The sequence below is a fragment of the Primulina tabacum genome, chromosome 10, assembly GCF_025594145.1.
Source record: "Primulina tabacum isolate GXHZ01 chromosome 10, ASM2559414v2, whole genome shotgun sequence".
Lineage (NCBI taxonomy): Eukaryota > Viridiplantae > Streptophyta > Magnoliopsida > Lamiales > Gesneriaceae > Primulina > Primulina tabacum.
This window is the reverse complement of record NC_134559.1, coordinates 16,373,732-16,399,401: the sequence shown is the minus strand read 5'-3', so window position 1 is coordinate 16,399,401 and position 25,670 is coordinate 16,373,732. Positions and strand designations below refer to the sequence as shown.

The window sequence follows — 25,670 nt, the reverse complement described above, 5'->3', positions numbered from 1 at the left end:
GCACTAATGCACGGATCCCATCAGAACTCCGAAGTTAGGTGCTTGGGCGAAAGCGCAGTACTAGGATGGGTGACCCCTGGGAAGTCCTCGTGTTGCACCCTTTTAGTGTTTTCTATTTCTGATTACTTTTTGACAGACGAGTTCGGCTCAAATATCTGAATCTCGAGGGACCAGATAAGACATGTGAAATGAAAGTAGCTCGGGCACTGCCGGATTTGGACAAAATTGTAGGCTAATTTGATTGTTACGGGCAAACGGACGAGACTCATTACTACGCAATGAGCTGACGAGATTTAGCCGAATTCCTTCTTTAAGACCCTCTAATTTGCGATTTACGCTTCTGTTAAGCTTTCGTTTTCTCGAGAAATCCGCTTAGGAAGTTCGAAATTCGATTCGGTTCCATTTTATCGTATCCGAGGCATAATAATAGCTTTACATTCGGTATTTCCTTCTTTATTTTTTTTCTTTTCTGGGAACATTTATCGATTTTGTTGTCGTGAGCGGTTCTGTGCGGAAGGGTATGACGCAGATTACTCCGGAGACGAATAACTCATTAAAAACAATTATTTCGACTGTTTATCCATAATTTACGTAAACGGCCCGACACGAGGTTTCCCAGGGAGGTCACATCCTAGCTCTGCCATCGCGCCAGAACGCTTAACTTCAGGTTATGATTGGGCGAGAGCAGTGCCACGTGTTGTCCATCGCCGCCCGTCCACACGTACTCGAGAGGGATATAAGAAAAACATCCCACTCAATGTCGAGTGCTTCATACCAGCACTAATGCACCGGATCCATCAGAACTCCGAAGTTAAGCGGCTTGGGCGAAAGCGCAGTACTAGGATCGGTGACACTGGGAAGTCCTCGTGTGTGCACCCCTTTCGTGTTTTCTATTTGATACTTGTTGACGGACGATTTTCTGCTCAAATCATCTGAATCTTGATCGGGACAAATAAGACATGTGAAATCAGCGTAGCTCGGGTACTGCCTGATTTGGAAAATTGTAGGCTAATTTTATTGTAAACGGGCAAACGGACGAGATCATTACTCCGCAAAGTGCTCGCGAGATTTTAGCTAAATTTCTTCTCTAAGACCTCTAATTTGCGATTTACGCTTCTGTTAATGTTCGTTTCCTCAAAAAAAATCCGTTTAGGAAGTTCGAAATTCGATTCCGGATCCATTTTAGTATCCCAGGAATAATAATAGCTTTACTTCATAGAAGTCCTCGTGGTGCACCCCTTTTCGTGTTTTTCTATGTTTTTATTACTTGTTGACAGACGATTGTCGACTGCAAATCCATTTGAATCTCGATCGTGACCAAGATAGACATGTGAAATGAAAGTCGCTCGGCACTACCGGATTTTGGACAAAATGTAGGCTAATTTGATATTGTAAACAGGGCCAACGGACGAGACTCATTCTAACGCAATGAGCTGACGAGATTTACCGCATTCTTCTCTAAGACCCTCTAATTTGCGATTTACCGCTTCTGTTAAGCTTTCGTTTCCTCGAGAAATCCGCTTAAAGTTCGAAATTCGATTCAGGTTCCACTTTATCGTATCCCAAGCATAATAATCGCTTTACATTCGTATTTTCCTTCTTCTTATTTTTTTTTCTATTTTTCTGGGAACATTTATTCATTTTTTTTGTCGTGAGCCGGTTTCTGTGTGGAAGGGTATGACGCAGATTACTCCGGAGACAGTCAACTCATTAAAAACAATATTTCGACTGTTTTATCCATAATTTACGTAAACGGTCGCGACACGAGGTCTTCCCAGGGAGGTCACCCATCCTAGCTCTGCCATCGCGCCAAAACGCTTAACTTCATGGTTATGATTGGACGAGAGCAGTGCCGCGTGTTGTCCATCGCCGCCCGCTCCACACGTATTCGAGGGATATAAGAATAAACATCCCACTCAATTTCGGGTGCGATCATACCAGCACTAATGCACCGGATCCCATCAGAACTCCGAAGTTAAGCATGCTTGGGCGAGAGCAAGTACTAGGATGGGTGACCCCCTGGGAAGTCCTCGTGTTGCACCCCTTTTCGTGTTTTCTATTTCTGATTACTCGTTGACAGACGATTTTCGGCTCAAATCATCTGAATCTCGATCGTGACCAGATAAGAACATGTGAAATAAAAGTAGCTCGGGCATTGCCGAGATTTGGACAAAATTGTAGGCTAATTTGATTGTAAACGGGCAAACGGACGAGACTCATTACTACGCAATGACTGACGCGATTTTAGCCGAATCCTTCTCTAAGACCCTCTAATTTACGAGTTACCGCTTCTGTTAAGCTTTCGTTTCCTCGAGAAATCCGCCTAGGAAGTTCGAAATTCGATTCCGGTTCCATTTTATCGTATCCTAAGAATAATAATAGCTGTACATTCGTTATTTCCTTCTTCTATTTTTTTATTTTCTGGGAACATTTATCGATTTTGTTGTCGTGAGCCGGTTCTGTGCGGAAGGGTATAGACGCAGATTACTCCGGAGACGGTGAACTCATTAAAACAATTATTTCGACTTGTTTTATCCATAATTTACGTAAACGGTCGCGACACGAGGTTTTTCCAAGGAGGTCACCCATCCTAGCTCTGCCATCGCGCAAGAACGCTTAACTTCATGGTTATGATTGGGCGAGAGTAGTGCCGCGTGTTGTCCATCGCCGCCCGCTCCACACGTACTCGATGGATATAAGAATAAACATCCCACTCAATGTCGGGTGCGATCATACCAGCACTAACGCACCGGATCCCATCACAACTCCGAAGTTAAGGTGCTTGGGCGAGAGCAGCACTAGGATGGGTAACCTCCTGGGAAATCCTCGTGTTGCACCCCTTTTCGTGTTTTCTATTTTTGATTACTTGTTGACATACGATTTTCGGCTCAAATCATCTGAATCTCGATCGGGACCAGATAAGACATGTGAAATGAAAGTAGATCGGGCACTGCCGGATTTGGACAAAATTGTAGGCTAATTTGATTGTAAATGGGCAAACGGGCGAGACTCATTACTACGCAATAAGCTGACGAGATTTTAGCGAATTCCTTCTCTAAGACCCTCTAATTTGCGATTTACCGCTTTTGTTCAACTTTCGTTTCCTCGAGAAATCCGCCTAGGAAGTTCGAAATTCGATTACGGTTCCATTTTATCGTATCCCAGGCATAATAATAGCTTTACATTCGTTATTTTCTTTTCTTATTTTTTTTCTATTTTCTGGGAACATTTATCGATTTTTGTTGTCGTGAGCCGGTTCTGTGCGGAAGGGTATGACGCAGATTACTCCGGAGACGGTTAACTCATTAAAAACAATTATTTCGACTGTTTTATCCATAATTTACATAAACGGTCGCGATACAAGGTCTTCCCAGGGAGGTCACCCATCCTCGCTCTGCCATCGCGCTAGAACGCTTAACTTCATGGTTATGATTGGGCGAGAACAGTGCCGCGTGTTGTCCATCGCCGCTTGCTCCACCCGTACTCGATGGATATAAGAATAAACATCCTACTTAATGACGGGTGCGATCATACCAGCACTAATGCACCGGGTCGCATCAGAACTCCGACGTTAAGCGTGCTTGGGCGAGAGCAGTACTAGGATGGGTGACCTCCTGGGAAGTCCTCGTGTTGCACCCTTTTTCGTGTATTTCTATTTTTGATTACTTGTTGACAGACGATTTTCGGCTCAAATCATCTGAATCTCGATCGGGACTAGATAAGACATGTGAAATGAAAGTAGCTCGGGCACTGCCGGATTTGGACAAAATTGTAGGCTAATTTTATTGTAAACGGGCAAACGACGAGACTCATTACTACGCAATGAGCTGACGAGATTTTAGCCGAATTCCTTCTCTAAGACCCTCTAATTTTAGATTTACCGCTTCTGTTAAGCTTTCGTTTTCTCGAGAAATCCGCTTAGGAAGTTCGAAATTCGATTCTGGTTCCATTTTATCGTATCCTAAGAATAATAATAGCTTTACATTCGTTATTTCCTTCTTCTTATTTTTTTTTAATTTTCTGGGAACATTTATCGATTTTTGTTGTCGTGAGCCGGTTCTGTGCGGAAGGGTATGACGCAGATTACTCCGGAGACGGTCAACTCATTAAAAACAATTATTTCGACTGTTTTATCCATAATTTAAATAAACGGTCGCGATACAAGATCTTCCCAGGGAGGTCACCCATCCTAGCTCTGTCATCGCGCCAGAACGCTTAACTTCATGGTTATGATTGGGCGAGAACAGTGCCGCGTGTTGTCCATCGCCGCCCGCTCCACACGTACTCGAGGGATATAAGAATAAACATCCCACTCAATGTCGAGTGCGATCATACCAGCACTAATGCACCGGATCCCATCAGAACTCCGAAGTTAAGCGTGCTTGGGCGAAAGCGCAGTACTAGGATCGGTGACCACCTGGGAAGTCCTCGTGTTGCACCCCTTTTCGTGTTTTTCTATTTTGATTACTTGTTGACGGACGATTTTCTGCTCAAATCATTTGAATCTCGATCGGGACCAAATAAGACATGTATAATCAGCGTAGCTCGGGTACTGCCTGATTTGGACAAAATTTTAGGCTAATTTTATTGTAAACGGGCAAACGGACGAGACTCATTACTCCGCAAAGTGCTCGCGAGATTTTAGCTAAATTTCTTCTCTAAGACCCTGTAATTTGCGATTTACCGCTTCTGTTAATGTTCCGTTTCCTCAAAAAATCCGTTTAGCAAGTTCGAAATTCGATTCCGGATCCATTTTATCGTATCCCAGGAATAATAATAACTTTACATTCATAGAAGTCCTCGTGTTGCACCCCTTTTCGTGTTTTTCTATTTTTGATTACTTGTTGACAGACGATTTTCGACTCAAATCATATGAATCTCGATCGTGACAAGATAAGACATGTGAAATGAAAGTAGCTCGGGCACTACCGGATTTGGACAAAATTGTAGGCTAATTTGATTGTAAACGGGCAAACGGACGAGACTCATTCCTACGCAATGAGCTGACGAGATTTTATCCGAATTTCTTCTCTAAGACCCTCTAATTTGCGATTTACCGCTTCTGTTAAGCTTTCGTTTCCTCGAGAAATCCGCTTAGAAAGTTCGAAATTCGATTCTGGTTCCACTTTATCGTATCCCAAGCATAATAATAGCTTTACATTCGTTATTTCCTTCTTCTTATTTTTTTTTCTATTTTCTGGGAACATTTATTCATTTTTGTTGTCGTGAGCCGGTTCTGTGTGGAAGGGTATGACGCATATTACTCCGGATACAGTCAACTCATTAAAAACAATATTTCGACTGTTTTATCCATAATTTACGTAAACGGTCGCGACACGAGGTCTTCCCAGGGAGGTCACCCATCCTAGCTCTGCCATCGCGCCAAAACGCTTAACTTCATGGTTATGATTGGGCGAGAGCAGTGCCGCGTGTTGTCCATCGCCGCCCGCTCCACACGTACTCGAGGGATATAAGAATAAACATCCCACTCAATGTCGGGTGCGATCATACCAGCACTAATGCACCGGATCCCATCAGAACTCCGAAGTTAAGCAGTGCTTGGGCGAGAGCAGTACTAGGATGGGTGACCCCCTGGGAAGTCCTCGTGTTGCACCCTCTTTTCGTGTTTTTCTATTTCTGATTACTTGTTGACAGACGAGTTTCGGCTCAAATCATCTGAATCTCGATCGGGACCAGATAAGACATGTGAAATGAAAGTAGCTCGGGCACTGCCGGATTTGGACAAAATTGTAGGCTAATTTGATTGTAAACGGCAAACGGACGAGACTCATTACTACGCAATGAGCTGACGAGATTTTAGCCGAATTCCTTCTCTAAGACCCTTTAATTTACGATTTACCGCTTCTGTTAAGCTTTCGTTTCCTCGAGAAATCCGCCTAGGAAGTTCGAAATTCGATTCCGGTTCCATTTTATCGTATCCTAAGAATAATAATAGCTTTACATTCGTTATTTCCTTCTTCTTATTTTTTTTATTTTCTGGGAACATTTATCGATTTTTGTTGTCGTGAGCCGGTTCTGTGCGAAAGGGTATGACGCAGATTACTCCGGAGACGGTGAACTCATTAAAAACATTTATTTCGACTGTTTTATCCATAATTTACGTAAACGGTCGCGACACGAGGTCTTTCCCTAGGAGGTCACCCATCCTAGCTCTGCCATCGCGCCAGAACGCTTAACTTCATGGTTATGATTGGGCGAGAGTAGTGCCGCGTGTTGTCCATCGCCGCCCGCTCCACACGTACTCGAGGGATATAAGAATAAACATCCCACTCAATGTCGGGTGCGATCATACCAGCACTAATGCATCGGATCCCATCACAACTCCGAAGTTAAGGTGCTTGGGCGAGAGCAGCACTAGGATGGGTAACCCTCCTGGGAAGTCCTCGTGTTGCACCCCTTTTCGTGTATTTCTATTTTTGATTACTTGTTGACATACGATTTTCGGCTCAAATCATCTGAATCTCGATCGGGACCAGATAAGACATGTGAAATGAAAGTAGCTCGGGCACTGCCGGATTTGGACAAAATTGTAGGCTAATTTGATTGTAAACGGGCAAACGGACGAGAATCATTACTACGCAATGAGCTGACGAGATTTTAGCCGAATTCCTTCTCTAAGACCCTCTAATTTGCGATTTACCGCTTCTGTTAAGCTTTCGTTTCCTCGAGAAATCCGCTTAGGAAGTTCGAAATTCGATTCCGGTTCCATTTTATCGTATCCCAGGCATAATAATAGCTTTACATTCGTTATTTCCTTCTTCTTATTTTTTTTCTATTTTCTGGGAACATTTATCGATTTTTGTTGTCGTGAGCCGGTTCTGTGCGGAAGGGTATGACGCAGATTACTCCGGAGACGGTTAACTCATTAAAAACAATATTTCGACTGTTTTATCCATAATTTACGTAAACGGTCGCGACACGAGGTCTTCCCAGGGAGGTCACCCATCCTAGCTCTGCCATCGCGCCAGAACGCTTAACTTCATGGTTATGATTGGGCGAGAGTAGTGCCGCGTGTTGTCCATCGCCGCCCGCTCCACACGTACTCGAGGGATATAAGAATAAACATCCCACTCAATGTCGGGTGCGATCATACCAGCACTAATGCACCGGATCCCATCAGAACTCCGAAGTTAAGCGTGCTTGGGCGAAAGCGCAGTACTAGGATGGGTGACCCCCTGGGAAGTCCTCGTGTTGCACCCCTTTTCGTGTTTTTCTATTTTTGATTACTTGTTGACATACGATTTTCGGCTCAAATCATCTGAATCTCGATCGAGACCAGATAAGACATGTGAAATGAAAGTAGCTCGGGCACTGCCGGATTTGGACAAAATTGTAGGCTAATTTGATTGTAAACGGGCAAACGGACGAGGACTCATTACTACGCAATGAGCTGACGAGATTTTAGCCGAATTCCTTCTCTAAGACCCTCTAATTTGCGATTTACCGCTTCTGTTAAGCTTTCGTTTTCTCGAGAAATCCGCTTAGGAAGTTCGAAATTCGATTCCGATTCCATTTTTTCGTATCCCAGGCATAATAATAGCTTTACATTCGTTATTTCCTTCTTCTTATTTTTTTTCTATTTTCTGGGAACATTTATCGATTTTTGTTGTCGTGAGCCGGTTCTGTGCGGAAGGGTATGACGAAGATTACTCCGGAGACGGTTAACTCATTAAAAACAATTATTTCGACCGTTTTATCCATAATTTACATAAACGGTCGCGATACGAGGTCTTCCCAGGGAGGTCACCCATCCTAGCTCTGCCATCGCGCCAGAACGCTTAACTTCATGGTTATGATTGGGCGAGAACAGTGCCGCGTGTTGTCCATCGCCGCCCTGCTCCACACGTACTCGAGGGATATAAAATAAACATCCCACTCAATGTCGGTTGCGATCATACCAGCACTAATGCACCGGATCCCATCAGAACTCCGAAGTTAAGCGTGCTTGGGCGAGAGCAGTACTAGGATGGGTGACCCCCTGGGAAGTCCTCGTGTTGCTTTTCGGCTCAAATCATCTGAATCTCGATCGGGACTAGATAAGACATGTGAAATGAAAGTAGCTCGGGCACTGCCGGATTTGGACAAAATTGTAGGCTAATTTGATTGTAAACGGGCAAACGGACGAGACTCATTACTACGCAATGAGCTGACGAGATTTTAGCCGAATTCCTTCTCTAAGACCCTCTAATTTGAGATTTACCGCTTCTGTTAAGCTTTCGTTTCCTCGAGAAATCCGCTTAGGAAGTTCGAAATTCGATTCTGGTTCCATTTTATCGTATCCTAAGAATAATAATAGCTTTACATTCGTTATTTCCTATTTCTTATTTTTTTTTTATTTTCTGGGAACATTTATCGATTTTTGTTGTCGTGAGCCGGTTTTGTGCGGAAGGGTATGACGCAGATTACTCCGGAGACGGTCAACTCATTAAAAACAATTATTTCGACTGTTTTATCAATAATTTACATAAACGGTCGCGATACGAGGTCTTCATAGGGAGGTCACCCATCCTAGCTCTGTCATCGCGCCAGAACGCTTAACTTCATGGTTATGATTGGGCGAGAACAGTGCCGCGTGTTGTCCATCGCCGCCTGCTCCACCCGTACTCGAGGGATATAAAATTAAACATCCCACTTAATGACGGTTGCGATCATACCAGCACTAATGCACCGGATCCCATCAGAACTCCGAATTTAAGCGTGCTTGGGCGAGAGCAGTACTAGGATGGGTGACCCCCTGGGAAGTCCTCGTGTTGCACCCTTTTTCGTGTATTTCTACTTTTGATTACTTGTTGACAGACGATTTTCGGCTCAAATCATCTGAATCTCGATCGGGACTAGATAAGACATGTGAAATGAAAGTAGCTCGGGCACTGCCGGATTTGGACAAAATTGTAGGCTAATTTTATTGTAAACGGGCAAACGGACGAGACTCATTACTACGCAATGAGCTGACGAGATTTTAGCCGAATTCCTTCTCTAAGACCCTCTAATTTGCGATTTACCGCTTCTGTTAAGCTTTCGTTTCCTCGAGAAATCCGCTTAGGAAGTTCGAAATTCGATTCTGGTTCCATTTTATCGTATCCTAAGAATAATAATAGCTTTACATTCGTTATTTCTTCTTCTTATTTTTTTTTATTTTCTGGGAACATTTATCGATTTTTGTTGTCGTGAGCCGGTTCTGTGCGGAAGGGTATGACGCAGATTACTCCGGAGACGGTCAACTCATTAAAAACAATTATTTCGACTGTTTTATCTATAATTTACGTAAACGGTAGCGACACGAGGTCTTCCCAGGGAGGTCACCCATCCTACCTCTGCCATCGAGCCAGAACGCTTAACTTCATGGTTATGATTGGGCGAGAGCAGTGCCGCGTGTTGTCCATCGCTGCCCGCTCCACACGTACTCGAGGGATATAAGAATAAACATCCCACTCAATGTCGGGTGCGATCATACCAGCACTAATGCACCGGATCCCATCAGAACTACGAAGTTAAGCGTGCTTGGGCGAAGAGCAGTACTAGGATGGGTGACCCTCTGTGAAGTCCTCGTGTTGCACTCCTTTTCGTGTTTTTCTATTTCTTATTACTTGTTGACAGACGAGTTTCGGCTCAAATCATCTGAATCTCGATCGGGACCATATAAGACATGTGAAATGAAAGTAGCTCGGGCACTGCCGGATTTGGACAAAATTGTAGGCTCATTTGATTGTAAACGGGCAACGGACGAGGCTCATTACTACGCAATGAGCTGGCGAGATTTTAGCCGAATTCCTTCTCTAAGACCCTCTAATTTGCGATTTACCGCTTCTGTTAAGCTTTCGTTTTCTCGAGAAATCCGCTTATGAATTTCGAAATTCGATTCCGATTCTATTTTATCGTATCCCAGGCATAATAATAGCTTTACATTCGTTATTTCCTTCTTCTTATTTTTTTTCTATTTTCTGGGAACATTTATCGATTTTTGTTGTCGTGAGCCGGTTCTGTGCGGAAGGGTATGACGCAGATTACTCCGGAGCCGGTTAACTCATTAAAAACAATTATTTCGACTGTTTTATCCATAATTTACATAAACGGTCGCGATACGAGGTCTTCCCAGGGAGGTCACCCATCCTAGCTCTGCCATCGCGCCAGAACGCTTAACTTCATGGTTATGATTGGGCGAGAACAGTGCCGCGTGTTGTCCATCGCCGCCTGCTCCACACGTACTCGAGGGATATAAGAATAAACATCCCACTCAATGTCGGGTGCGATCATACCAGCACTAATGCACCGGATCCCATCAGAACTCCGAAGTTAAGCGTGCTTGGGCGAAAGCGCAGTACTAGGATGGGTGACCCCCTGGGAAGTCCTCGTGTTGCACCCCTTTTCGTGTTTTTCTATTTTTGATTACTTGTTGACAGACGATTTTCGGCTCAAATCATCTGAATCTCGATCGGGACCAGATAAGACATGTTAAATGAAAGTAGCTCGGGCACTGCCGGATTTGGACAAAATTGTAGGCTAATTTGATTGTAAACGGGCAAACGGACGAGACTCATTACTACGCAATGAGCTGACGAGATTTTAGCCGAATTCCTTCTCTAAGACCCTCTAATTTGCGATTTACCGCTTCTGTTAAGCTTTCGTTTCCTCGAGAAATCCGCTTAGGAAGTTCGAAATTCGATTCTGGTTCCATTTTATCGTATCCTAAGCATAATAATAGCTTTACATTCGTTATTTCCTTCTTCTTATTTTTTTTTCTATTTTCTGGGAACATTTATCGATTTTTGTTGTCGTGAGCCGGTTCTGTGCGGAAGGGTATGACGCAGATTACTCCGGAGACGGTAACTCATTAAAAACAATTATTTCGACTGTTTTATCCATAATTTACGTAAACGGTCGCGACACGAGGTCTTCCCAGGGAGGTCACCCATCCTAGCTCTGCCATCGCGCCAGAACGCTTAACTTCATGGTTATGATTGGGCGAGAGCAGTGCCGCGTGTTGTCCATCGCCGCCCTGCTCCACCCGTACTCGAGGGATATAAGAATAAACATCCCACTCAATGTCGGGTGCGATCATACCAGCACTAATGCACCGGATCCCATCAGAACTCCGAAGTTAAGCGTGCTTGGGCGAGAGCAGTACTAGGATGGGTGACCCCCTGGGAAGTCCTCGTGTTGCACCCTTTTCGTGTTTTTCTATTTTTGATTACTTGTTGACAGACGAGTTTCGGCTCAATCATCTGAATCTCGATCGAGACCAGATAAGACATGTGAAATGAAAGTAGCTCGGGCACTGCCGGATTTGGACAAAATTGTAGGCTAATTTGATTGTAAACGGGCAAACGGACGAGACTCATTACTACGCAATGAGCTGACGAGATTTTAGCCGAATTCCTTCTCTAAGACCCTCTAATTTGCGATTTACCGCTTCTGTTAAGCTTTCGTTTCCTCGAGAAATCCGCTTAGGAAGTTCGAAATTCGATTCCGGTTCCATTTTATCGTATCCGAGGCATAATAATAGCTTTACATTCGTTATTTCCTTCTTCTTATTTTTTTTTCTATTTTCTGGGAACATTTATCGATTTTTGTTGTCGTGAGCCGGTTCTGTGCGGAAGGGTATGACGCAGATTACTCCGGAGACGGTTAACTCATTAAAAACAATTATTTCGACTGTTTTATCCATAATTTACGTAAACGGTCGCGATACGAGGTCTTCCCAGGGAGGTCACCCATCCTAGCTCTGCCATCGCGCCAGAACGCTTAACTTCATGGTTATGATTGGGCGAGAGCTGTGCCGCGTGTTGTCCATCGCCGCCCGCTCCACACGTACTCGAGGGATATAAGAATAAACATCCCACTCAATGTCAGGTGCGATCATACCAGTACTAATGCACCGGATCCCATCAGAACTCCGAAGTTAAGCGTGCTTGGGCGAAAGCGCAGTACTAGGATGGGTGACCCCCTGGGAAGTCCTCGTGTTGCACCCCTTTTCGTGTTTTTCTATTTTTGATTACTTGTTGACATACCATTTTCGGCTCAAATCATCTGAATCTCGATCGGATCCAGATAAGACATGTGAAATTAAAGTAGCTCGGGCAATGCCGGATTTGGACAAAATTGTAGGCTAATTTGATTGTAAACGGGCAAACGGACGAGACTCATTACTACGCAATGAGCTGACGAGATTTTAGCCGAATTCTTTATCTAAGACCCTCTAATTTGCGATTTACCGCTTCTGTTAAGCTTTCGTTTCCTCGATAAATCCGCTTAGAAAGTTTGAAATTCGATTCCGGTTCCATTTTATCGTATCCCAAACATAATAATTGCTTTACATTTGTTATTTCCTTCTTCTTATTTTTTTTTCTATTTTCTGGGAACATTTATCGATTTTTGTTGTCGTGAGCCGGTTCTGTGCGGAAGGGTATGACGCAGATTACTCCGGAGACGGTTAACTCATTAAAAACAATTATTTCGACTGTTTTATCCATAATTTACGTAAACGGTCGCGACACGAGGTCTTCCCAGGGAGGTCACCCATCCTAGCTCTGCCATCGCGCCAGAACGCTTAACTTCATGGTTATGATTGGGCGAGAACAGTGCCGCGTGTTGTCCATCGCCTCTGCTCCACACGTACTCGAGGGATATAAGAATAAACATCCTCACTCAATGTACGGGTGCGATCATACCAGCACTAATGCACCGGATCCCATCAGAACTCCGAAGTTAAGCGTGCTTGGGCGAGAGCAGTACTAGGATGTGTGACCCCCTGGGAAGTCCTCGTGTTGCACCCTTTTTCGTGTTTTTCTATTTTTGATTACTTGTTGACAGACGATTTTCGGCTCAAATCATTGAATCTCGATCGGGACCTAGATAAGACATGTGAAATGAAAGTAGCTCGGGCACTGCCGGATTTGGACAAAATTGTAGGCTAATTTGATTGTAAACGGGCAAACGGACGAGACTCATTACTACGCAATGAGCTGACGAGATTTTAGCCGAATTCCTTCTCTAAGACCCTCTAATTTGCGATTTACCGCTTCTGTTAAGCTTTCGTTTCCTCGAGAAATCCGCTTAGGAAGTTCGAAATTCGATTCCGATTCCATTTTATCGTATCCGAGGCATAATAATAGCTTTACATTCGTTATTTCCTTCTTCTTATTTTTTTTCTATTTTCTGGGAACATTTATCGATTTTTGTTGTCGTGAGCCGGTTCTGTGCGGAAGGGTATGACGCAGATTACTCCGGAGACGGTTAACTCATTAAAAACAATTATTTCGACTGTTTTATCCATAATTTACGTAATCGGTCGCGATACGAGATCTTCCCAGGGAGGTCACCCATCCTAGCTCTGCCATCGCGCCAGAACGCTTAACTTCATGGTTATGATTGGGCGAGAGCAGTGCCGCGTGTTGTCCATCGCCGCCCGCTCCACTCGTACTCGAGGGATATAAGAATAAACATCCCACTCAATGTCGGGTGCGATCATACCAGCACTAAGAATAAACTTTAATTTGCGATTTACCGCTTCTGTTAAGCTTTCGTTTTCTCGAGAAATCCGCTTAGGAAGTTCGAAATTCGATTCCGGTTCCATTTTATCGTATCCGAGGCATAATAAAAACTTTACATTCGTTATTTCCTTCTTCTTATTTTTTTCTATTTTCTGGGAACATTTATCGATTTTTGTTGTCGTGAGCCGGTTCTGTGCGGAAGGGTATGACGCAGATTACTCCGGAGACGGTTAACTCATTAAAAACAATTATTTCGACTGTTTTATCCATAATTTACGTAAACGGTCGCGATACTAGATCTTCCCAGGGAGGTCACCCATCCTAGCTCTGCCATCGCGCCAGAACGCTTAACTTCATGGTTATGATTTGGCGAGAGCAGTGCCGCGTGTTGTCCATCGCCGCCCGCTCCACACGTACTCGAGGGATATAAGAATAAACATCCCACTCAATGTCGTGTGCGATCATACCAACACTAATGCACCGGATCCCATCAGAACTCCGAAGTTAAGCGTGCTTGGGCGAAAGCGCAGCACTAGGATGGGTGACCACTTGGGAAGTCCTCGTGTCGCACCCCTTTTCGTGTTTTTCTATTTTTGATTACTTGTTGACAGACGATTTTCGGCTCAAATCATCTGAATCTTGATCGGGACCAGATAAGACATGTTAAATGAAAGTAGCTCGGGCACTGCCGGATTTGGACAAAATTGTAGGCTAATTTGATTGTAAACGGGCAAACGGACGAGACTCATTACTACGCAATGAGCTGACGAAATTTTAGCCGAATTCCTTCTCTAAGACCCTCTAATTTGCGATTTACCGCTTCTGTTAAGCTTTCGTTTCCTCGAGAAATCCGCTTAGGAAGTTCGAAATTCGATTCTGGTTCCATTTTATCGTATCCTAAGAATAATAATAGCTTTACATTCGTTATTTCCTTCTTCTTATTTTTTTTTTATTTTCTGGGAACATTTATCGATTTTTGTTGTCGTGAGCCGGTTCTGTGCGGAAGGGTATGACGCAGATTACTCCGGAGACGGTCAACTCATTAAAAACAATTATTTCGATTGTTTTATCTATAATTTACGTAAACGGTAGCGACACGAGGTCTTCCCAGGGAGGTCACCCATCCTACCTCTGCCATCGCGCCAGAACGCTTAACTTCATGGTTATGATTGGGCGAGAGCAGTGCCGCGTGTTGTCCATCGCCGCCCGCTCCACACGTACTCGAGGGATATAAGAATAAACATCCCACTCAATGTCGGGTGCGATCATACCAGCACTAATGCACCGGATCCCATCAGAACTACGAAGTTAAGCGTGCTTGGGCGAAGAGCAGTACTAGGATGGGTGACCCCTCTGGGAAGTCCTCGTGTTGCACCTCTTTTCGTGTTTTTCTATTTCTGATTACTTGTTGACAGACGAGTTTCGGCTCAAATCATCTGAATCTCGATCGGGACCAGATAAGACATGTGAAATGAAAGTAGCTCGGGCACTGCCGGATTTGGACAAAATTGTAGGCTAATTTGATTGTAAACGGGCAAACGGACGAGGCTCATTGCTACGCAATGAGCTGGCGAGATTTTAGCCGAATTCCTTCTCTAAGACCCTCTAATTTGCGATTTACCGCTTCTGTTAAGCTTTCGTTTTCTCGAGAAATCCGCTTAGGAAGTTCGAAATTCGATTCCGATTCTATTTTATCGTATCCCAGGCATAATAATAGCTTTACATTCGTTATTTCCTTCTTCTTATTTTTTTTCTATTTTCTGGGAACATTTATCGATTTTTGTTGTCGTGAGCCGGTTCTGTGCGGAAGGGTATGACGCAGATTACTCCGGAGACGGTTATCTCATTAAAAACAATTATTTCGACTGTTTTATCCATAATTTACGTAAACGGTCGCGACACGAGGTCTTCCCAAGGAGGTCACCCATCCTAGCTCTGCCATCGCGCCAGAACGCTTAACTTCATGGTTCTGATTAGGCGAGAACAGTGCCGCGTGTTGTCCATCGCCGCTTGCTCCACCCGTACTCGAGGGATATAAGAATAAACATCCCACTTAATGACGGGTGCGATCATACCAGCACTAATGCACCGGATCCCATCAGAACTCCGAAGTTAAGCGTGCTTGGGCGAGAGCAGTACTAGGATGTGTGACCCCCTGGAAGTCCTCGTGTTGCACCCTTTTTCGTGTATTTCTATTTTTGATTACTTGTTGACAGACGATTTTCGGCTCAAATCATCTGAATCTCGATCGGGACTAGATAAGACATGTGAAATGAAAGTAGCTCGGGCACTGCCGGATTTGGACAAAATTGTAGGCTAATTTGATTGTAAACGGGCAAACGGACGAGACTCATTACTACGCAATGAGCTGACGAGATTTTAGCCGAATTCCTTCTCTAAGACCCTCTAATTTGCGATTTACCGCTTCTGTTAAGCTTTCGTTTTCTCGAGAAATCCGCTTAGGAAGTTCGAAATTCGATTCCGATTCCATTTTATCGTATCCGAGGCATAATAATAGCTTTACATTCGTTATTTCCTTCTTCTTATTTTTTTTCTATTTTCTGGGAACATTTATCGATTTTTGTTGTCGTGAATCGGTTCTGTGCGGAAGGGTATGACGCAGATTACTCCGGAGACGGTTAACTCATTAAAAACAATTATTTCGACTGTTTTATCCATAATTTACGTAATCGGTCGCGATACGAGATCTTCCCAGGGAGGTCACCCATCCTAGCTCTGCCATCGCGCCAGAACGCTTAACTTCATGGTTATGATTGGGCGAGAGCAGTGCCGCGTGTTGTCCATCGCCGCCCGCTCCACACGTACTCGAGGGATATATGAATAAACATCCCACTCAATGTCGGGTGCGATCATACCAGCACTAAGAATAAACTTTAATTTGCGATTTACCGCTTCTGTTAAGCTTTCGTTTTCTCGAGAAATCCGCTTAGGAAGTTCGAAATTCGATTCCGGTTCCATTTTATCGTATCCGAGGCATAATAATAACTTTACATTCGTTATTTCCTTCTTCTTATTTTTTTTCTATTTTCTGGGAACATTTATCGATTTTTGTTGTTGTGAGCCGGTTCTGTGCGGAAGGGTATGACGCAGATTACTCCGGAGACGGTTAACTCATTAAAAACAATTATTTCGACTGTTTTATCCATAATTTATGTAAACGGTCGCGATACGAGATCTTCCCAGGGAGGTCACCCATCCTAGCTCTGCCATCGCGCCAGAACGCTTAACTTCATGGTTATGATTTGGCGAGAGCAGTGCCGCGTGTTGTCCATCGCCGCCCGCTCCACACGTACTCGAGGGATATAAGAATAAACATCCCACTCAATGTCGTGTGCGATCATACCAGCACTAATGCACCGGATCCCATCAGAACTCCGAAGATAAGCGTGCTTGGGCGAGAGCAGTACTAGGATGGGTGACCCCCTGGGAAGTCCTCGTGTTGCACCCCTTTTCGTGTTTTTCTATTTCTGATTACTTGTTGACAGACGAGTTTCGGCTCAAATCATCTGAATCTCGATCGAGACCAGATAAGACATGTGAAATGAAAGTAGCTCGGGCACTGCCGGATTTGGACAAAATTGTAGGCTAATTTGATTGTAAACGGGCAAACGGACGAGACTCATTACTACGCAATGAGCTGACGAGATTTTAGCCGAATTCCTTCTCTAAGACCCCTTTAATTTGCGATTTACCGCTTCTGTTAAGCTTTCGTTTTCTCGAGAAATCCGCTTAGGAAGTTCGAAATTCAATTCCGGTTCCATTTTATCGTATCCGAGGCATAATAATAGCTTTACATTCGTTATTTCCTTCTTCTTATTTTTTTTCTATTTTCTGGGAACATTTATCGATTTTTGTTGTCGTGAGCCGGTTCTGTGCGGAAGGGTATGACGCAGATTACTCCGGAGACGGTCAACTCATTAAAAACAATTATTTCGACTATTTTATCTATAATTTACGTAAACGGTCGCGACACGAGGTCTTTTTAGGGAGGTCACCCATCCTATCTCTGCCATCGCGCCAGAACGCTTAACTTCATGGTTATGATTGGGCGAGAGCAGTGCCGCGTGTTGTCCATCGCCGCCCGCTCCACACGTACTCGAAGGATATAAGAATAAACATCCCACTCAATGTCGGGTGTGATCATACCAGCACTAATGCACCGGATCCCATCAGAACTCCGAAGTTAAGCGTGCTTGGGCGAAAGCGATGTACTAGGATGGGTGACCCCCTGGGAAGTCCTCGTGGTTCACCCCTTTTCGTGTTTTTCTCTTTTTGATTACTTGTTGACAGACGATTTTTGGCTCAAATCATCTGAATCTCGATCGGGACGAGATAAGACATGTTAAATGAAAGTAGCTCGGGCACTGCCAGATTTGGACAAAATTGTAGGCTAATTTGATTGTAAACGGGCAAACGGACGAGACTCATTACTACGCAATGAGCTGACGAGATTTTAGCCGAATTCCTTCTCTAAGACCCTCTAATTTGCGATTTACCGCTTCTGTTAAGCTTTCGTTTCCTCGAGAAATCCGCTTAGGAAGTTCGAAATTCGATTCCGGTTCCATTTTATCGTATCCCAAGAATAATAATAGCTTTACATTCGTTATTTCCTTCCTCTTATTTTTTTTTCTATTTTCTGGGAACATATATCGATTTTTGTTGTCGTGAGCCGGTTCTGTGCGGAAGGGTATGACGCAGATTACTCCGGAGACGGTTAACTCATTAAAAACAATTATTTCGACTGTTTTATTAATAATTTACGTAAACGGTCGCGACACGAGGTCTTCCCAGGGAGGTCACCCATTCTAGCTCTGCCATCGCGCCAGAACGCTTAACTTCATGGTTATGATTGGGCGAGAGCAGTGCCGCGTGTTGTCCATCGCCGCCCGCTCCACACATACTCGAGGGATACAAGAATAAACATCCCACTCATTGTCGGTTGCGATCATACCAGCACTAATGCATCGGATCCCATCAAAACTCCGAAGTTAAGCGTGCTTGGGCGAGAACAGTACTAGGATGGTTGACCCCCTGGGAAGTCCTCGTGTTGCACCCCTTTTCGTGTTTTTCTATATTTGATTACTTGTTGACATGCGATTTTCGGCTCAAATCATATGAATCTCGATCGAGATCAGATAAGACATGTGAAATCAATGTCGAGTGCGATCATACCAGCACTAATGCACCGGATCCAGTCAGAACTCCGAAGTTAAGCGTGCTTGGGCGAGACCAGTACTAGGATGGTTGACCCCCTTGGAGTTCTCGTGTTGCACCTCTTTTCTTGTTTTTCTACTTTCGATTACTTTTTGACAGACGATTTTCGGCTCAAATCATCTGAATCTCTATCGTGACCAGATAAGACATGTGAAATGAAAGTAGCTCGGGCACTGCCGGATTTGGACAAAATTGTAGGCTAATTTGATTGTAAACGGGCAAACGGACGAGACTCATTACTACGCAATGAGCTGACGAGATTTTAGCCGAATTCCTTCTCTAAGACCCTCTAATTTGCGATTTACCGCTTCTGTTAAGCTTTCGTTTCCTCGAGAAATCCGTTTAGGAAATTCGAAATTCGATTCTGGTTCTATTTTATCGTATCCCAAGAATAATAATAGTTTTACATTCGTTATTTCCTTTTTCTTATTTTTTTTTCTATTTTTTGGGAACATTTATCGATTTTTGTTGTCGTGAGCCGGTTCTGTGCGGAAGGATATGACGCAGATTACCCCGGAGACGGTTAACTCATTAAAAACAATTATTTCGACTGTTTTATCTATAATTTACTTAAACGGTCGCGACACGAGGTCTTTCCAGGGAGGTCACCCATCCGACCTCTGTTATCGCGCCAGAACGCTTAACTTCATGGTTATGATTGGGCGAGAGCAGTGCCGCGGGTTGTCCATCGTCGCCCGCTCAACACGTACTCCAGGGATACAAGAATAAATATCCCACTCATTGTCGGTTGCGATCATACCAGCACTAATGCACCGGATACCATCAAAACTCCGATGTTAAGCGTGCTTGGGCGAGAGCAGTACTAGGATGGGTGACCCCACCCCCTGGGAAGTCCTAGTGTTGCACCCCTTTTCGTGTTTTTCTATTTTTGATTACTTGTTGACAGACAATTTCAGGCTCCAATCAACTGAATCTCGATCGGGACCAGATAAGACATGTGAAATGAAAATAGTAGCTCGGGCACTGCCGGATTTGGACAAAATTGTAGGCTAATTTGATTGTAAATGGGAAAACGGACAAGACTCATTACTACGCAATGAGCTGACGAGATTTTAGCCGAATTCCTTTTCTAAGACCCTCTAATTTGCAACTTACCGCTTCTGTTAAGCTTTCGTTTCCTCGAGAAATCCGCTTAGGAAGCTCGAAATTCGATTCCGGTTCCATTTTATCGTATCCTAGGCATAACAATTTCTTTACATTCGTTATTTCCTTCTTATTTTTTTTTTCTATTTTCTGAGTACATTTATCGATTTTTGTTGTCGTGAGCCGGTTCTGTGCGGAAGGGTATGACGCAGGTTACTCCGGAGACGGATAACTCATTAAAAACAATTATTTCGACTGTTTTATTCATAATTTACGTAAACGGTCGCGACACGAGGTCTTCCCAGGGAGGCCACCCATCCTAGCTCTGCCATCGCGCCAGAACGCTTAAATTTATGGTTATGATTGGGCGAGAGCAGTGCCGCGTGTTGTCCATCGCCGCCCGCTCCACACGTACTCGAGGGATATAAGAATAAACATCCCACTCAATGTCGGGTGCGATCATACCAGCACTAATGCACCGGATCCCATCAGAACTCCGAAGTTAAGATGGGCGAGAGCAGTACAAGGATGGGTGACCCCCTGGGAAGTCCTCGTGTTGCACCCCTTTTCGTGTTTTTTTTATTTTTGATTACTTGTTGACAGACGATTTTCGGCTCAAATCATCTGAATCTCGATCGGACCAGATAAGACATGTGAAATGAAAGTAGCTCGGGCACTGCCGGATTTGGACAAAATTGTAGGCTAATTTGATTGTAAACGGGCAAACGGACGAGACTCATTACTACGCAATGAGCTGACGAGATTTTAGACGAATTCCTTCTCTAAGACCCTCTAATTTGCGATTTACCGCTTCTGTTAAGCTTTCATTTCCTCGAGAAATCCGCTTAGGAAGTTCGAAATTCGATTCTGGTTCCATTTTATCTTATCCCAAGAATAATAATAGCTTTACATTCGTTATTTTCTTCTTCTTATTTTTTTTTCTATTTTCTGGGAACATTTATCGGTTTTTGTTGTCGTGAGCCGGTTCTGTGCGGAAGGGTATGACGCAGATTACACCGGAGACGGTTAACTCATTAAAAACAATTATTTCGACTGTTTTATCCATAATTTACGTAAACGGTCGCGACTCGAGGTTTTCCCAGGGTGGTCACCCATCCTCGCTCTGCCATCGCGCTAGGACGCTTAACTTCATGGTTATGATTGGGCGAGAGCAGTGCCGCGTGTTGTTCATCGCCGCCCGCTCCACACATACTCGAGGGATACAAGAATAAACATCCCACTCATTGTCGGTTGCGATCATACCAGCACTAATGCATCGGATCCCATCAAAACTCCGAAGTTAAGCGTGCTTGGGCGAGAACAGTACTAGGATGGTTGACCCCCTGGGAAGTCCTCGTGTTGCACCCCTTTTCGTGTTTTTCTATATTTGATTACTTGTTGACATGCGATTTTCGGCTCAAATCATATGAATCTCGATCGAGATCAGATAAGACATGTGAAATCAACGTAGCTCGGGCACTGCCGGATTTGGACAAAATTGTAGGCTAATTTGATTGTAAACGGGCAAACGGACGAGACTCATTACTACGCAATGAGCTGATGAGATTTTAGCCGAATTCCTTCTCTAAGACCCTCTAATTTGCGATTTATCGCTTTTGTTAAGCTTTCGTTTCCTCGAGAAACCCGCTTAGGAAGTTCGAAATTCTATTCTGGTTCCATTTTATCGTATCCCAAGAATAATAATAGCTTTACATTCGTTATTTCCTTCTTCTCATTTTTTTTTTCTATTTTCTGGGAACATTTATCGATTTTTGTTGTCGTGAGCCGGTTCTGTGCGGAAGGGTATGACGCAGATTACTCCGGAGACGGTTAACTCATTAAAAACAATTATTTCGACTGTTTTATCCATAATTTACGTAAACGGTCGCGATACGAGGTCTTCCCAGGGAGGTCACCCATCCTAGCTCTGCCATCGCGCCAGAACGCTTAACTTCATGGTTATGATTAGGCGAGAGCAGTGCCGCGTGTTGTCCATCGCCACCCGCTCCACACATACTCGAGGGATACAAGAATAAACATCCCACTCATTGTCGGGTGCGATCATACCAGCACTAATGCATCGGATCCCATCAAAACTTCGAAGTTAAGCGTGCTTGGGCGAGAACAGTACTAGGATGGTTGACCCCCTGGGAAGTCCTCGTGTTGCACCCCTTTTCGTGTTTTTCTATATTTGATTACTTGTTGACATGCGATTTTCGGCTCAAATCATATGAATCTCGATCGAGATCACATAAGACATGTGAAATCAACGTAGCTCGGGCACTGCCGGATTTTGACAAAATTGTAGGCTAATTTGATTGTAAACGGGCAAACGGACGAGACTCATTACTACGCAATGAGCTGACGAGATTTTAGCCGAATTCCTTCTCTAAGACCCTCTAATTTGCGATTTACCGCTTCTGTTAAGCTTTCGTTTCCTCGAGAAATCCGCTTAGGAAGTTCGAAATTCGATTCTGGTTCCATTTTATCGTATCCCAAGAATAATAATAGTTTTACATTCGTTATTTCCTTTTTCTTATTTTTTTTTCTATTTTTTGGGAACATTTATCGATTTTTGTTATCGTGAGCCGGTTCTGTGCGGAAGGATATGACGCAGATTACCCCGGAGACGGTTAACTCATTAAAAACAATTATTTCGACTGTTTTATCTATAATTTACTTAAACGGTCGCGACACGAGGTCTTTCCAGGGAGGTCACCCATCCGACCTCTGTTATCGCGCCAGAACGCTTAACTTCATGGTTATGATTGGGCGAGAGCAGTGCCGCGGGTTGTCCATCGTCGCCCGCTCAACACGTACTCCAGGGATACAAGAATAAACATCCCACTCATTGTCGGTTGCGATCATACCAGCACTAATGCACCGGATACCATCAAAACTTCGATGTTAAGCGTGCTTGGGCGAGAGCAATACTAGGATGGGTGACCCCCCCCTGGGAAGTCCTAGTGTTGCACCCTTTTCGTGTTTTTCTATTTTTGATTACCTGTTGACAGACGATTTCAGGCTCCAATCAACTGAATCTCGATCGGGACCAGATAAGACATGTGAAATGAAAATAGTAGCTCGGGCACTCCCGGATTTGGACAAAATTGTAGGCTAATTTGATTGTAAATGGGAAAACGGACAAGACTCATTACTACGCAATGAGCTGACGAGATTTTAGCCGAATTCCTTTTCTAAGACCCTCTAATTTGCAACTTACCGCTTCTGTTAAGCTTTGGTTTCCTCGAGAAATCCGCTTATAAAGTTCGAAATTCGATTCCGGTTCCATTTTATCGTATCCCAGGCATAACAATTTCTTTACATTCGTTATTTCCTTCTTATTTTTTTTTTCTATTTTCTGAGTACATTTATCGATTTTTGTTGTCGTGAGCCGGTTCTGTGCGGAAGGGTATGACGCAGGTTACTCCGGAGACGGATAACTCATTAAAAACAATTATTTCGACTGTTTTATTCATAATTTACGTAAACGGTCGCGACACGAGGTCTTCCCAGGGAGGTCACCCATCCTAGCTCTGCCATCGCGCCAGAACGCTTAAATTTATGGTTATGATTGGGCGAGAGCAGTGCCGCGTGTTGTCCATCGCCGCCCGCTCCACACGTACTCGAGGGATATAAGAATAAACATCCCACTCAATGTCGGGTGCGATCATACCAGCACTAATGCACCGGATCCCATCAGAACTCCGAAGTTAAGATGGGCGAGAGCAGTACAAGGATGGGTGACCTCCTGGGAAGTCCTCGTGTTGCACCCCTTTTCGTGTTTTTTTTATTTTTGATTACTTGTTGACAGACGATTTTCGGCTCAAATCATCTGAATCTCGATCGGACCAGATAAGACATGTAAAATGAAAGTAGCTCGGGCACTGCCGGATTTGGACAAAATTGTAGGCTAATTTGATTGTAAACGGGCAAACGGACGAGACTCATTACTACGCAATGAGCTGACGAGATTTTAGACGAATTCCTTCTCTAAGACCCTCTAATTTGCGATTTACCGCTTCTGTTAAGCTTTCATTTCCTCGAGAAATCCGCTTAGGAAGTTCGAAATTCGATTCTGGTTCCATTTTATCGTATCCCAAGAATAATAATAGCTTTACATTCGTTATTTTCTTCTTCTTATTTTTTTTTCTATTTTCTGGGAACATTTATCGGTTTTTGTTGTCGTGAGCCGGTTCTGTGCGGAAGGGTATGACGCAGATTACACCGGAGACGGTTAACTCATTAAAACAATTATTTCGACTGTTTTATCCATAATTTACGTAAACGGTCGCGACTCGAGGTTTTCCCAGGGTGGTCACCCATCCTCGCTCTGCCATCGCGCTAGGACGCTTAACTTCATGGTTATGATTGGGCGAGAGCAGTGCCGCGTGTTGTTCATCGCCGCCCGCTCCAAACGTACTCGAGGGATATAAGAATAAACATCCCACTCAATGTCCGGTGCGATCATACCAGCAATAATGCACCGGATCCCATCAGAACTTCGAAGTGAAGCGTGCTTGGGCGAGAGCAGTACTAGGATGGGTGACCCCCTGAGAAGTCCTCGTGTTGCACCCCTTTTCTTGTTTTTCTATTTTTGATTACTTGTTGACAGACGATTTTCGGCTCAAATCATCCGAATCTCGATCGAGACCAGATAAGACATGTGAAATGAAAGTAGCTCGGGCATTGCCGGATTTGGACAAAATTGTAGGCCAATTTGATTGTAAACGGGCAAACGGACGAGACTCATTACTACGCAATGAGCTGACGAGATTTTAGTCGAATTCCTTCTCTAAGGCCCTCTAATTTGCGATTTACCGCTTCTGTTAAGCTTTCGTTTTCTCGAGAAATCCGCTTAGGAAGTTCGAAATTCGAATCCTGTTCCATTTTATCGTATCTGAGGCATAATAATAGCTTTACATTCGTTATTTCCTTCTTCTTATTTTTTTTCTATTTTCTGGGAACAATTATTGATTTTTGTTGTCGTGAGCCGGTTCTGTGCGGAAAGGTATGACGCAGATTACCCCAGAGACGGTTAACTCATTAAAAAAAATTATTTCGACTGAAATCAACGTAGCTCGGGCACTGCCGGATTTGGACAAAATTGTAGGCTAATTTCATTGTAAACGGGCAAACGAACGAGACTCATTACTACGCAATGAGCTGGTGAGATTTTAGCCGAATTCCATCTCTAAGACCCTCTATTTGCGATTTTCCGCTTCTGTTGAGCTTTCGTTTCCTCGAAAAATCCGTTTAGAAAGTACGAAATTCGATTCCCGTTCCATTTTAACGTATCCCAGGCATAATAATAGCTTTACATTCGCTATTTCCTTCTTCTTATTTTTTTTTTCTATTTTTTGAGTACATTTATCGATTTTTGTTGTCGTGAGCCGGTTCTGTGCGGAAGGGTATGACGCAGATTACTCCGGAGACGGATAACTCATTAAAAACAATTATTTCGACAATTTTATCCATAATTTACGTAAACGGTCGCATCAAGAGGTCTTCCCAGGGAGGTCACCTATCCTAGCTCTGCCATCGCGCCAGAACGCTTAACTTCATGGTTATGATTGGGCGAGAGCAGTGCCGCGTGTTGTCCATCGCCGCTCGCTCCACACGTACTCGTGGGATATAAGAATAAACATCCCACACAATGTCAAGTGCTATCATACCAGCACTAATGCACCGGATCCCATCAGAACTCCGAAGTTAAGCGTGCATGGGCGAGAGCAGTACTAGGGTGGGTGACCCCCCCTGGGAAGTCCTCGTGTTGCACCCTTTTTCGTGTTTTTCTATTTTTGATTACTTGTTGACAGA

General features: G+C 43.9%; 26 non-coding genes and 3 pseudogenes across 26 annotated transcripts; all 29 read left to right on the top strand.

Annotated features, from left to right (window-relative positions):
• The first annotated feature begins 1,924 nt into the window (after positions 1-1,924).
• Positions 1,925-2,044, top strand: LOC142513492 (5S ribosomal RNA). The gene has a single exon (XR_012809436.1). It is a non-coding gene; the product is annotated as a 5S ribosomal RNA (ribosomal RNA).
• Positions 2,045-2,722: 678 nt separating this feature from the next.
• On the top strand, positions 2,723-2,840 carry LOC142509232 (5S ribosomal RNA). Its single transcript, XR_012807416.1, has one exon. It is a non-coding gene; the product is annotated as a 5S ribosomal RNA (ribosomal RNA).
• A 680-nt stretch (positions 2,841-3,520) lies between these two features.
• Positions 3,521-3,639, top strand: LOC142513942 (5S ribosomal RNA). Its single transcript, XR_012809863.1, has one exon. It is a non-coding gene; the product is annotated as a 5S ribosomal RNA (ribosomal RNA).
• A 682-nt stretch (positions 3,640-4,321) lies between these two features.
• On the top strand, positions 4,322-4,442 carry LOC142507370 (5S ribosomal RNA). Its single transcript, XR_012805630.1, has one exon. It is a non-coding gene; the product is annotated as a 5S ribosomal RNA (ribosomal RNA).
• A 1,055-nt stretch (positions 4,443-5,497) lies between these two features.
• Positions 5,498-5,617, top strand: LOC142512980 (5S ribosomal RNA). The gene has a single exon (XR_012808951.1). It is a non-coding gene; the product is annotated as a 5S ribosomal RNA (ribosomal RNA).
• A 682-nt stretch (positions 5,618-6,299) lies between these two features.
• LOC142511570 (5S ribosomal RNA) lies at positions 6,300-6,418 on the top strand (annotated as a pseudogene).
• A 682-nt stretch (positions 6,419-7,100) lies between these two features.
• On the top strand, positions 7,101-7,221 carry LOC142514347 (5S ribosomal RNA). Its single transcript, XR_012810244.1, has one exon. It is a non-coding gene; the product is annotated as a 5S ribosomal RNA (ribosomal RNA).
• Positions 7,222-7,905: 684 nt separating this feature from the next.
• On the top strand, positions 7,906-8,024 carry LOC142513475 (5S ribosomal RNA). The gene has a single exon (XR_012809420.1). It is a non-coding gene; the product is annotated as a 5S ribosomal RNA (ribosomal RNA).
• A 637-nt stretch (positions 8,025-8,661) lies between these two features.
• LOC142513655 (5S ribosomal RNA) lies at positions 8,662-8,780 on the top strand. The gene has a single exon (XR_012809590.1). It is a non-coding gene; the product is annotated as a 5S ribosomal RNA (ribosomal RNA).
• A 681-nt stretch (positions 8,781-9,461) lies between these two features.
• Positions 9,462-9,581, top strand: LOC142517457 (5S ribosomal RNA). Its single transcript, XR_012813202.1, has one exon. It is a non-coding gene; the product is annotated as a 5S ribosomal RNA (ribosomal RNA).
• Positions 9,582-10,263: 682 nt separating this feature from the next.
• Positions 10,264-10,384, top strand: LOC142514346 (5S ribosomal RNA). The gene has a single exon (XR_012810243.1). It is a non-coding gene; the product is annotated as a 5S ribosomal RNA (ribosomal RNA).
• A 684-nt stretch (positions 10,385-11,068) lies between these two features.
• Positions 11,069-11,187, top strand: LOC142513944 (5S ribosomal RNA). The gene has a single exon (XR_012809865.1). It is a non-coding gene; the product is annotated as a 5S ribosomal RNA (ribosomal RNA).
• Positions 11,188-11,869: 682 nt separating this feature from the next.
• Positions 11,870-11,990, top strand: LOC142516473 (5S ribosomal RNA). Its single transcript, XR_012812266.1, has one exon. It is a non-coding gene; the product is annotated as a 5S ribosomal RNA (ribosomal RNA).
• Positions 11,991-12,675: 685 nt separating this feature from the next.
• Positions 12,676-12,794, top strand: LOC142513080 (5S ribosomal RNA). The gene has a single exon (XR_012809046.1). It is a non-coding gene; the product is annotated as a 5S ribosomal RNA (ribosomal RNA).
• A 1,170-nt stretch (positions 12,795-13,964) lies between these two features.
• On the top strand, positions 13,965-14,085 carry LOC142508955 (5S ribosomal RNA). Its single transcript, XR_012807150.1, has one exon. It is a non-coding gene; the product is annotated as a 5S ribosomal RNA (ribosomal RNA).
• A 683-nt stretch (positions 14,086-14,768) lies between these two features.
• LOC142508203 (5S ribosomal RNA) lies at positions 14,769-14,889 on the top strand. The gene has a single exon (XR_012806429.1). It is a non-coding gene; the product is annotated as a 5S ribosomal RNA (ribosomal RNA).
• A 683-nt stretch (positions 14,890-15,572) lies between these two features.
• LOC142515016 (5S ribosomal RNA) lies at positions 15,573-15,690 on the top strand. The gene has a single exon (XR_012810883.1). It is a non-coding gene; the product is annotated as a 5S ribosomal RNA (ribosomal RNA).
• Positions 15,691-16,861: 1,171 nt separating this feature from the next.
• LOC142510690 (5S ribosomal RNA) lies at positions 16,862-16,980 on the top strand. The gene has a single exon (XR_012808670.1). It is a non-coding gene; the product is annotated as a 5S ribosomal RNA (ribosomal RNA).
• Positions 16,981-17,664: 684 nt separating this feature from the next.
• LOC142507131 (5S ribosomal RNA) lies at positions 17,665-17,785 on the top strand. Its single transcript, XR_012805394.1, has one exon. It is a non-coding gene; the product is annotated as a 5S ribosomal RNA (ribosomal RNA).
• A 684-nt stretch (positions 17,786-18,469) lies between these two features.
• Positions 18,470-18,588, top strand: LOC142516659 (5S ribosomal RNA). The gene has a single exon (XR_012812443.1). It is a non-coding gene; the product is annotated as a 5S ribosomal RNA (ribosomal RNA).
• A 102-nt stretch (positions 18,589-18,690) lies between these two features.
• LOC142507880 (5S ribosomal RNA) lies at positions 18,691-18,808 on the top strand. The gene has a single exon (XR_012806120.1). It is a non-coding gene; the product is annotated as a 5S ribosomal RNA (ribosomal RNA).
• A 684-nt stretch (positions 18,809-19,492) lies between these two features.
• On the top strand, positions 19,493-19,616 carry LOC142510933 (5S ribosomal RNA; annotated as a pseudogene).
• Positions 19,617-20,301: 685 nt separating this feature from the next.
• On the top strand, positions 20,302-20,415 carry LOC142509675 (5S ribosomal RNA). Its single transcript, XR_012807837.1, has one exon. It is a non-coding gene; the product is annotated as a 5S ribosomal RNA (ribosomal RNA).
• Positions 20,416-21,099: 684 nt separating this feature from the next.
• Positions 21,100-21,218, top strand: LOC142516658 (5S ribosomal RNA). Its single transcript, XR_012812442.1, has one exon. It is a non-coding gene; the product is annotated as a 5S ribosomal RNA (ribosomal RNA).
• Positions 21,219-21,903: 685 nt separating this feature from the next.
• On the top strand, positions 21,904-22,022 carry LOC142516959 (5S ribosomal RNA). The gene has a single exon (XR_012812726.1). It is a non-coding gene; the product is annotated as a 5S ribosomal RNA (ribosomal RNA).
• A 684-nt stretch (positions 22,023-22,706) lies between these two features.
• Positions 22,707-22,828, top strand: LOC142512053 (5S ribosomal RNA; annotated as a pseudogene).
• Positions 22,829-23,512: 684 nt separating this feature from the next.
• On the top strand, positions 23,513-23,626 carry LOC142509432 (5S ribosomal RNA). Its single transcript, XR_012807606.1, has one exon. It is a non-coding gene; the product is annotated as a 5S ribosomal RNA (ribosomal RNA).
• Positions 23,627-24,309: 683 nt separating this feature from the next.
• On the top strand, positions 24,310-24,428 carry LOC142516087 (5S ribosomal RNA). The gene has a single exon (XR_012811901.1). It is a non-coding gene; the product is annotated as a 5S ribosomal RNA (ribosomal RNA).
• Positions 24,429-25,511: 1,083 nt separating this feature from the next.
• Positions 25,512-25,632, top strand: LOC142507029 (5S ribosomal RNA). Its single transcript, XR_012805296.1, has one exon. It is a non-coding gene; the product is annotated as a 5S ribosomal RNA (ribosomal RNA).
• The last annotated feature ends 38 nt before the right edge of the window (positions 25,633-25,670 follow it).